This window comes from Ascidia mentula, chromosome 1 (assembly GCF_947561715.1).
Source record: "Ascidia mentula chromosome 1, kaAscMent1.1, whole genome shotgun sequence".
In the NCBI taxonomy this organism is placed as follows: Eukaryota; Metazoa; Chordata; class Ascidiacea; order Phlebobranchia; family Ascidiidae; genus Ascidia; species Ascidia mentula.
In genome coordinates, this window is record NC_138566.1 from 1,570,233 (window position 1) to 1,582,578 (window position 12,346).

Sequence of the window (12,346 nt, forward strand, 5' to 3'; positions counted from 1 at the left end):
AAACTAATTTTGGTATCCATCTCTTTCAACGCAATAAATTTAAACAAAACATGATGTACTGGATTGGATCTAATCCTATCATACAGCCTTTTTGGCGCTTAAAGAATAACCTCGACTTGTTCCAACTGCTATAACTTGGTTTTTATCATTTCTGTGAAAATAAACAAATGAAACGAACACAATCCTACAGTTTAAACAAGGATTCTAACCTTTTCTAAACTTTGCGTATCAGCGTTTTATGCAGTAAAAAAGTTTCGGTTTCGGCCGAATTTTGCAGAAATATTCGGCCGAAACCGAATAATTGCGAAAACCTTAGTTTCGGCCGAATAAATTCGGCAAACCGAACTTTCGGTGCATCCCTAAAAAAAATGACATTATGAGGCTTTAATGCTTAATAACTCTGTGATGTGGTCGAATATAGTACTTTTCTTTGTAGATATACTAATACAAAGCTTTGTGAAGCTTACTTCATAACAATGTAAATGAGAATTAAAACCCATGGTATCTAGATTTTTTCCATGAATGACTACATTTTCTTTAATCAAAAAAATGTCCTTGACACAAACAAAAACAGGAATTTTATCAAGCACATCTAAGATGAATACATCATTCTCTTTGTACTCACGACCTTCAAACTTCAGTTTATGTAATGTGCATATTGAGCTCATTTCAAGTTCTCCAAAAAATTGTACTGGTTATACATTTTCAATATTTTATAGCTATGCAGTACATTATAAAAATAGATATAATTAACAAACCATGCTTGCCACTTTTCTCTTTTCTGTAATCGTGGATGTTACTAAATTATGCAGGCTACAAAACTAACAACCCTACCAACAGCCAGCGCGATGCGTAAAAGGAAAGAGGCAACTGTCCGTCACGTGACGTGATGCCTCATTTTTCACATAGAAATAAAGTCGGTCTTCGTTTTCACAACATAATTCTATTTAAGTGATTTCGGGTTGATTTTAATGTTGGTTATTCTGATATTTCAGAAATTTAAAACAAGCTGAAAACTGAAATTAGAAAACACAAAGTTCAATCGTTCATAATTAAACACAATGGGAACGCGTATACCGAACTTACTACTGCAACAAACTGCCGCGTTTTCATGACACAAAGGCCAATCGCTTTAGGTTTTTAAACTTCTCCTGTATTTAATTGTAAGGTATCACTTTACTAGATGGAGAATTTACATCAAAGGGTGGTATCACACATCCTCTAAACAAACTTGTGAATACTATTACATTTTAGGTGTAAACTAATGACCCTTTTCAAAATTCCACCCCAAAATTACCAGTGGGGTGTTAGTGCACACGCTCTGCTATGTAAAATCCACCTTTTGCGTTTACAGTGTAGGATTTTAGAATATCAAGCTCAGTAAAAACCTCAATATCAATAAGTTGACGTCCCGTTGGTTTTACAGCTAGTGTGGAAGATGGATGTTCAAAAGTTTTTGATTTTTAGTAAAATCTAATTATTCTATTTCGAGTCATAATCAAACAATTCGGATTTTAGTAAAACTTCAATATTCAATCACCACTTGTAAAGAGAAGAAAATGAATCGTTATTATCGTGTCTACTGGTTGCTGTTCTACTTATCGGTGTGGAAGGTAAGCAAACCCTACCTTAACTAAACCAATAAAAAAATAACTCGACCATTTCTATTGTCACATTATTGGTGGCTATAAGTTTACTGTTTCTGAAAAACGGGTTTCTTAGCTGGGAGTTCACCGTGTTCATTACCTGACCACGTGGACAGCTGAAACAAACGTGTTGAGAAAGCTTGTCTTATAATGTTCCAACATATTATATTAGGTGGGAAACAAATAGTTGCGCTGTAAGTTGTACTGCACACGCATGAAGTAGTACAATTGTCCTGCAAACATATTATCGGTTTTAAGAAGTATTCTTAGGTTTCAGGTTTAGCAAAAGCACTGTAATCACACTTCTTGCAACATTTAACCATCTCAAGTTTTTTACAGGATGTCGATTACCTCCAACGATCGCTGGAGTTGATTTCTATCCGAAAAAATCCTACTATCTACCTTATGATTTTGTGTCGTACTATTGTCCATGTACAGGAAGTATTCCAAATGGTCTAGCGTGGAATTTGTGTCGACCCAGCGGTCATTAGTTGTTACCATCACCCACGTGCAATAATTAAAACGTTGTAAACGTGAAATGGTTGGAGAAGATGAAATAAACAAATTCCAACTACTAGAAGTATGTGTGTTGTAATTAATCCACTGTAAGAGTTAATAAATCAATTATTTGTTCCAGTCAGGATAATAAATACACGCGGAATTTTTATTATCTGGTTAAATAAATAGTTCACGCTTTAAAAGAATTTCAAAAGGAACTATGAAATCATTCAATTTCAAAATCGTTAAAGTTTAAAACAGTAACTTTTGATAAGGCACTGATGTAGCCGGTACAAAACTTAATGAAATCAGTGCAAAAACAATAAAGAAAAGTCTGTGAAAGCAATGATGGAAATCAATCGAATGAAAAAAACATTTTTACATAACACGGAAAATGGAAAAATGGCAAAGAAACACAAGCGCAGGCAAATGGACATTTAGGCAATAACAAATACACAAGCTGCCTCATTTATGTGATGCTTGCTCTGGACATGATTGTTTGACCTTGTTTGTGCTTCAAGGTCATGGTTCACGTGGTAATAGGGCAACTTGTGACCTTTTGAAGTTTCGAACTTTTTCTGCTTTTCTCAAGGTTTAACAATTGCTTCACTTGTAGTTGCAATTCCTGTTGCCTGAAATAAATACATTTAGTTACAGGGCGAATAAAACTTTTAGCGGGATCGAAGCATAAACAACATCTCCTACGTCATAGGCACTTTAAGAGTCGGTTTAAAGTCATTGTTGTGTGGATTCGAATCCTAACCAACTTACTGCTCAACGATCATTGTCATGAGATGTTCGTCTTTGTCTTCTTCTTCCTTCTTCTTCATTATCTTCTGGAGGACATGTTGTTCGAACGTGTAAAGTTCCGTCTCCTGTTCCTCACTCACCTTCTTCCCTGAAACGAAGATGATGGGAAGATGAGGATGATATTCTCACAAACTTGAGGTTGGAATGATCACAAAATTCATATTATTGGATCCATGCTTGTGTATTTTATATTCGTTTGTCAATAAACAACTTACTGAAGGCACTGAACCCAACCGGTCCGTTTCTACAAATGTTGATAAACCTGGCGATGTCTTCTAGAATAACAAAAAAAGCGGGAAGCCAAGGTCTGTCACAAAACTCTTCAACAACATCGAATCTGTGGTAACTCCAGAATATTCCGGCGCGGTCTTCAATTGTTTGGAATGTGTAACTATAGAAATCATAAACTTACATCTACACAACTTGCAAATCATTCATTTCACTTGACCTTGTTCACGGAGTTTAAACAAATTCGACAAAATAACCCAAGATAAATGTTTTTCAGTAATGTTGCAGGCAGTAGACACAAATACTTTTAACCACACAAGAGTACGAACCTGAACATCGCCATGAGTACATTGAGCATGAGAATGTTCGAGAATAACATGTAGAAGCAAGTCAACAAAGCCGATACTATCCCGTAACCTGTGGAATTAACAGCAAACTTAAAACAAACTCCATTTTGAAAATTAGCCCACATTGACCGTTCGCAATTTGATATCCCACAAATCGAGGCATAATGGGCACTAGCGCCCCCTGGGGACCGTTTGCAATTTGAATTAGACTCCAATAAAAAATTAGCAGGTCACCTTGGGCCCGAAGTATTTGAACACGAGGTAGACTTGGAAACACCTGATGTACATTGCGAACAAAGCAATACACAGGAATATTTTACCCGCGTACCTTAAGTTGTCGTTGAACGCTGAGGACCACATTATTCCCTGGCCTGGAGACAATACTAAGGTTATATGGCAAGACAACAATGTATTAATTTTTATACAAACACGCCTACATTCGTTTATTGTGGATTAAGAATTAATGAGGAACGAAACTTCTACCATGCGGGCATTAGCGCCATTGTGCATTTTCCTTGGAAGTTATCATAACGACAACGTGGGCATTTCCTGCAACTTATAGTAATTTAAGTGACACGCAAGAATCCAAAACAATGGCAATGACATATATCATGTGAGTACAGGGTGCCATGAACATGGCATATGTCATGGACAGACGCGTGCGTGGCGCACCAAGACCCATGCAAGCATAGGGTCCTATGAACGCCATTTGATTGCTTTGGAACTGAGGAATTTCTATTGAAAGGCATGGTCCTATCCACGTTCTTGCAAATAATTGGCCTTGTTTTTACAGATAAATATGTATATGTTTGTGAAGTTTGTTTCATTACAATGTGATCTACCCTCTTCCAAATTTTGCCGTCAATTTCCGAACTTTGTCGTAATTACGTCACAACACCAACAGCACAAATGGCAACGTTTACATTAGGGTTTAAGAAAGACTGTAAGTTTGCAACACAAGCCAAACAATTCGGCGACATCGCCTGAAGAATTCAAGTTGGATTTATGGACAAGTTGCTCTGCCACAACCACATCTATATATTTAGTTTCAGATACAATTATTTCCGAAAACGTTTATGTCATTACCTTAATTTTTTATGTCAAAACGTTTATGTCATTACCTGGTTGGGATGTACTGTTCTAGTTGAACAAACTCCACATACGTATACATATTTATCTGTAAAAGCTATAAATAGACCAAAGCCAATAATTTTAACACTTTTAACATATTTCATATTTCCCATAAATATACATTTTGTGTGTGTGCAAGTAAATGCAAATTTAAACTAAATTTACCAAGACAACAAATGTCCAGTAACATTCAGGATTTAATGCAAGAAAAATAATGCAACGTGCCCTGGTTTAGTGTCAGTGCGATTGACTTAACAAAATATATTACTAGTTTATAGATTGTGACTTTCTATTATATAGTGAAACATGTAAATCACTTTCCCTTGATGTTTTGGTTTATTGTCATCAAATCTTGTTAAGAAAATGATCACAGACAGAATGAACTCAACTTCAGTTAAATTTGGTGAAAATGTTTATGTAATGGGTGGAGATGTTCCAACACAAAGTTGTGAGATGTTGAATTTGGAGGAAAGTAAAAACTGGGTAAAAATTGCTGATTTGTTGGAAGGTCGAAGTTGTGCTGCATCTGCTGTTGTTGCAGGTTGGTGTGGTTATTTCTGAAATTGTTGATTACTAAACCAGAGGCTGTTCCAGGAATAAATGATTGGGGAAGCCCCCCTCACAAATTGTCATAGCAATAAAAAGTAACGCGGTGGCAGACAAAGTGTTTTGTTAATATTTATTTTTGTTTATCACTAGTGTGTCTTTGTGTGGTTTATGACTATTTTCTCATCTCTCAACCAACTCATTCTTACTCCTCACCATAACTTTTGTTAGTAATACCACAGAGAAAAATTGTGGATTCTGCCACGACTACGTCAGCAAAATCTTTTTGTACTTTTAATATTGTTACTGACACTTTACTGACAAGTTACCAATTTTTGAACACAAAATTGTTCAACTAAGTGTTCAGAAACATATGGTAAATATTTGGTGAATATTTAGATGTTTATCAACAATTATAACTTTTCTGGACAACCTTGTTTTCACTAATTACAAACAAATTTAGATGACTTGTATGTCACGGGTGGTCAAGGAAAGCATGGAGTATTTTCATCAACTTTGTGTTATTCTGTACAAGAAGACAGATGGAGATGTGGTTTCGACATGTTACAACCAAGATATGGACATGGAACGTGTTCAATTGACAGTAATAATATGTCTGGGTTCATTTGTGTGAAGATTATTCTCATTACTGGATTCAGGTCTAAATAGTTGGCATGCATCTGAAACAACAACATAATTAACCAGAAACCATAAATTAAAGTAATCAGTAAATCCACGCTATTTACCCCAACAATATTCACTCTTGGACATAAAAATGTTGTGAAACGCCGGCCTCAAACTTACCAGAAATGCAGGAAATATTCCATCTTTATTTTGTAGTTCTTTATGACATGAATTTTAACCATAATATTGATTAATTTCAATTAAAACCTCGATTGAAAGCTGATCGCTTATTTGTACGTTAAGAAACGCAGAGCTTACCTCATTGCTTGTTACGTAGCACTACGGCATGATCGTAATATGACGTCACAATAAATATTAACACAAGCGATTTGAAAATTTCTTCAGATGTTTTGTTTTCTGTGGGCGGATGGGATGATGACAGACAACTCTTACAATCATGTGAATTCCCCGATGTTCGTGTTGGAACCTCCACAAGAATCGCTTCTCTCAATGAAGCAAGAAGTGATTTAGCATGTGAAGAAATTAAAGGGAAGATCTATGCAATTGGTTAGTGATGAAAAGTTAAGCAATAAAATTAACAGTAAGTGATTTTAAAGGAAATTTTACAAAATACAAATTCATATTCGTCATCGGTAAATGTATCACGTGATAAATATAATGAAGTTTCCTGAAAAGAATCTTAAACATAAAAACTGGTAGATATAACTATAAAGTATTAACCTAAAAACAATAAAAAGTTTTACTTTAAATCTGACAGGAGGTTGGAATGGTGGTGGTGGTCGTAGCTTCCTGCAAACAGTTGAAGAATACGAACCTAGAGTCAACAAATGGAAATATGTTTCTCCTCTCCTAAAACCTCGTTGCTTTCACTCTGCTTGTGTTATTGATGGGAGGATTTATGTTGTGGGTGGAACGAGGTAAGAATTGATATTATGACGTCACTATAGTCCACTGTTTCCCGTTTTATGTGAAAATGTAAATTTTGAGAAACTGGGACAAGTGGGATATACGATGTTATACTTGATTAACAACTCGCATAAAATGTTTGTTAAATTTAAACTTAAAACACTTTGCTTTATACAAGGTTGTATGTGTGGTTTGGTTTAGTGGTGAAGGGGTCTGTGGGTGTACGTTGGTTTGTTTTTGTTAACTTATAAAATTTACTTTTAGTGAAAAATGTCGTAGAAAACTTGCCTGTGTTTGTTGTGTGTCTGATTCATGAAACTGTATCATGTTTTAAGCAACGTGGAGCCAATAATATGAATTTGTGTATAAGCTGCAGACAGATGGCCACTGTTTCGACCTAAAAGGTCTCATCAGTGCAGCTGGTGTGACTATAAGACGACTTTGCTGACCAAACGGCCAAGCAAAGACTTCCACTTTGTGGTGACTATGTATCATGTTTGTTTTAAAGAATGACATCAGTTGAAGTTTACGATCCAACCTCAGATGTTTGGACACATGCTTTTGATCTTGACAAACCAGTTCATGGTGCGACTGTTGTTGCTGTTTAATATGTTTCCATATTTGGGTGTAGTTGATATTCAACTGGGATTGATAACGGACAAAAATGCTCGAATAAAAGTTTTTATGTAAAATATCGTTTTATGCAACTTCAACCAGTTTTGTTAAAATCATGTATTTGTGTTTGCAAACCGCTGTATTTTGTGATAATAGCGGATATCCGCAAAATAGCAATTATTCCTTTTGTGGATTTCCAACGTGATTCTGCTACGAATTTATAATTCCAATACTACAATAGGTGAAGGTGTACATTATGTTCAATGCATGTGTGCCTTAAAGCATCTTGTTTTCCCTTGTGAAATATCAAGTGCTAATCCGCGCTATATAACGTCCAAAGCAGTCTGTTGCAACCTTCACATGGGCGCCTGACTCGATAAACCTTCTGGTTTTATCGGTGCTCAAACTATTTTATGTTTCATGTTCATATACGTTGTAACTTGTGAAAATAAAATAGATTTGATTTTGATAATAATCGTGAAAGGAAGTGTTTTTTTAAGTGCGGGACCTCTACCATGCAGGTCTGATTTTGTCAAAATTCGTTTAAATTTGTTATTAAAAACCCCCTCCCCCGGAATATAAGATAAAAACAGCCACTACTTCAGGATAAATAAACAAGCATGTATAAAGCAAAATTTACGTTTAGCGAATGCATAAATTATCGATGAACATTAGTACGAAACACCAAAAGCAAGAATTTACTTGTAGGCGAAGAAAAATGTAAGGAGTTAACGGCAAACCTGGATGTGGTGAGAGCTTTTTCTGTGGTCATCAGCCCTTGGTCGTGTGGAAAATGACTATTTTTCCTACAACTTTACAGAAAATCGTAAATATTAATATCTTTTGCGCGACTTTGTAAACTTACTTAGAGAATTAGGAGAACAAATTTGGTTACATTGCCTTCTGAATCACATGCTGCGATTTCATATATTTACAAGGCAATAAAATTATATTCTTTGACAATTTCTGCTTTGCCTAAACGCAATTAGTTACCGCTTCCCTAAACGCGTTTTATTGCAGAACTCCCATCTATAAACACCAGCAACGCATTTTTAGCCAATCTTTACATTAAATTGCATGTGACGCGGATAAATAAAACATTTTAATAATTAAACTAAGAGATGGTTATAACTTTAAAGACATTTTTTGGTAAAACAAGCAGATTGATGCGGCGACCGGCTTTTGAGATACAGCTGATCAAAGTCGCGTTCTTGCCGCTGCGAACGAAATCGTGCGAAAGCGAGAATATTGTTCTGTGACGTCATAGAAGGCGCTTCAGTCGTGCGAGTGCTGGCAGCAAGCCTTGTGCATAGGAATGGAAAACTTTGTAAACCTGGTTTAGTATCGTTAATGATGACGTCGCTGCTGTGCTCCCATGTTGTTGTCACGCGACATGCCTCTGGCTTGTTGCGCGTTGTTGCTGCTGCTGTTTCCCTTCTGCCTGCTCAGTCCTTTATTACCCTGACGCTTTTCTTGCATGCACTCATTGTAGTACTGATGATGAACGCAGTTAGTGTTCGAAACGTTTACTATTACTAATGTAAAACAGCATTTTAGCTTTGGCTTTCATCTTCAAAATGGTTTAGTATAGTTTTGCATTAAACAGAGCGCAACAAGTGAACAAGTGCAGTAAACGGATTTTGATATTAATTTGAGCTGCAGATAGATGGCCGCTATTTCGACCTATGAAGTGTTATGTAGTTGCATAATAATAAAACAGTTACTGAGACAGGGTGTTCTTGTGGTTAAAGCTTTTGTGATTGCTAACGTGATGCATGAACTTTTAAAAACACGACAGAAACAATAAACCGTCAATTAAGCAAAAGATAGAAGTAATTCTTTGCTTGGCAGTTGCGTTACCTACGAATTCGTGTCATAAATGATTAGATTAATTCGCCACAATCAACCACTATAACGCCCGTTAGATACTCCCCGGTTCGTGGAGCGGAACGTCACACGAGGGAAAGGTTAAAACGCGCCTCCTAAACTTCCTCCGAAAATATTTGCATTTTCAGTTTTTTATTCGGACAAAGAAGACGGTTTCTGTACAAAATGCATCACATCAACAAATGTACTTTAAATTTACAATCAATACAGGCTCACCAACTGTTTTCGGAACCGGCATGCAAACGAATAAATTGCTAGTTCAGTGTTACGCCTAAACAAATATGCAATGCAATATTGCTAACATAACCCTGAGGAAGTCTCGCCGGATGGCAGACGAAACGTCGGTTTCAAATAAACACTAGAAACTTGAGTGCCAGAAGAACAATTCTGATTAAAAAGATGCAATGTATAGTCACAAATACCCGCAACGACGTTACACACAATGCTTACCAATTGTTGTGACAACAAACCACAAACACCGCTTGATTAAATGGCACGAACACTCTAAGAATAAACAAAGCAGTGTAAGTAACTTGTCTTGGCTCATTTACTTTCCAAGGTACAACGAATGGCATCTTAAGCCATTGCGTTCAAATAGCAATCAAGGTTAACGATAATACAGTTTATCCAATACGCATAATTAAGCTCTTTGCGACATATAACCGTGCTCCACGGAAGTCAGACACAAAAAAGGACTTAACCACGTTTTCAGTTCAACAAAACTACCCGTTAACTGTTACGTCACAAACTACAATAGACTGCAACAATTATAGCAGTGAAAGGAAAAAAGGCACATAAATAGAAATCAGGCAATTGCTGGCAAATAAGATGTAACATACCCCCCCACAATGCACGAATCCAAGGAGTACATGTCAACACAACAAACAAACATCGGACAGTAATTGCGAAAACAGTTCACCCACAACTAATCACGCATCGCGACGTCGCGGCACAGTAAGCACAATTTTGCGATTGGGCGTTTTAACGCACCAGTGTGAGTCTTCACGATCACCTGACGCACAACTCCTTTCCGATCAGGAAGTTCCTCAATCACTCGACCCAGGAGCCACTTGCTCCGGGGCTGGTTGTTATCCGCCACAAGAACCACGTCATTGACCATAAAATTCGAATGTCCGCTTGCCCACTTCGATCTGGGCATGAGCGTAGGCAGGTACTCGCCAGACCATCGCCTCCAAATCTGATCGGCCAGGTATTGTACCTGACGCCACCGGTTTTGATGGTAACCATCCTTCCCCGTTAACAGTCCTGGGGGCATATTCGGCGCTGCACATTGCAGCAGCAAATGATTGGGAGTAAAGGGCTCCTCATCCTTCGGATCGAACGTCACTGGGACCAAGGGACGGGAGTTTAGGATTGCCTCGACCTCTACCATCAGAGTGCACAACCGCTCATCAGACAACGTCTGTTCCGAGAGCAGGGCGTTGAGAATTTTGCGCACAGAGCGCATCATGCGCTCCCATACCCCACCCATGTGGTTAGCAGTGGGGGGATGAAAACTCCATGCAATTTCGCGTTGTTGCAGATATTGGTGAATATGCTGTTGGTTCCACTTCTTCAGTTCTTCACGCAGGATACGCTCGGCTCCGACGAAATTCGTGCCGTTGTCACTGAAGATCTGGTTTGGACGTCCACGACGACCAATGAACCGTCGAAGGGCTCCAATAAAGGAGTCGGTCGACAATGAATGGGCTATCTCGATATGTGCGGCCCTGGTGGAGAAACAAGTAAAGATACAACCGTACCTCTTTACCTCACTTCGCCCTTGCTTCACAAGAAAGGGTCCGAATACTGAATGCATTCTGGCTCTGCTGCCAATTCATCTTTCTGAAACATCGTTTGAGTCGTGTTTTGCTCAGTTTATATCATGAAGACTGGAGCGATTTCATGCGTAATGTGTACTTTTGCCTTAATAAAAAATTAAACGCACCGCTCGTATTTTCGCTGTAGCGACACAATTCTATTCTAATGCCGTTATTCGTGAACTAAATTTCCCTATGTTTGTTTCGTACAATTCCAGTTTTGTGCATATATTCTCATGGCAATGTTCAATTCCAAGTGCCCTTGTTAAAAGTTTGGTGAAACAAATTGAATGTGGGATTCGGTGTCGATATTCGGATTCGGTTTGATTCCAAATAAATAATAACCTCGTGTTTTGGCTGATTACCTGCGGTTTGAACTAAGTTGGCTACATTTACTATTAACATCTTTTCCTATACTGCTATAATTTAGAGCAGTGGTTCTTAAACTTTCTTGGTCGCGGCCCCAAGACATTTTCTGTTAAACCTTGCGTTCCCAACTCCTCGAAAAAATCCTATTCAAAAACATCTTCTTATTCGTTTTTAATATCGCTCATCAATGAGAGGGATAGGGGATGTTTATTACGTGGTTAAGTGGAAGACAATTCACACCGCGGGTCTGCTGTACAGTCGGGTTTGTTCCGTGCTTTTGGCTTCCCACTCACAAGTGCAAACATTCAGACATTAACCTAAAACTACTATTGTCAACATAATGAACATTATCGCGTCACAGTTATTTAAATTTAAGACAAATCCCTTGCTAGTGGCGCTTTTTCGACAAACCACTGCAGCGAAACTTTGTGATTAAATGTCATTTTTGTGTTAAATTGTGCAATTCGATTACTTTGCGTACGTACGCGTCTGTTATTTTTTGGGTTAATCACTTCGTTCTCTACGCCAGATAGGTTTATCACATATGTGCTGATCGGATTTAGTTTTAATTTCTCATCGACGTTTTATAATAATCCGTCCATATTCGCATTTTTCTCATTTCGATGATATTATAAACACCGCCACACGGCCTTAAGCTAGGGAGAGGAAGCGAGAAAACGGACTGAGCGAGACAAAAGCAATTAAAGTATAACTCTCGTCGTTGCATTTAACGTTGTTTGTTTTGAAACAAGGTATGTTTGTTTAGCGTTTTATGTTTTGATTAAACAGTCGCAAAGATAGTTTTTTGGCAGATGTTTTTATAGTCTTAGGAGTCAGATACACGGCGTATTCATTTCTCTGCAAACGGTCCCTGCAAGACCAAATCTTCGCTGAAATT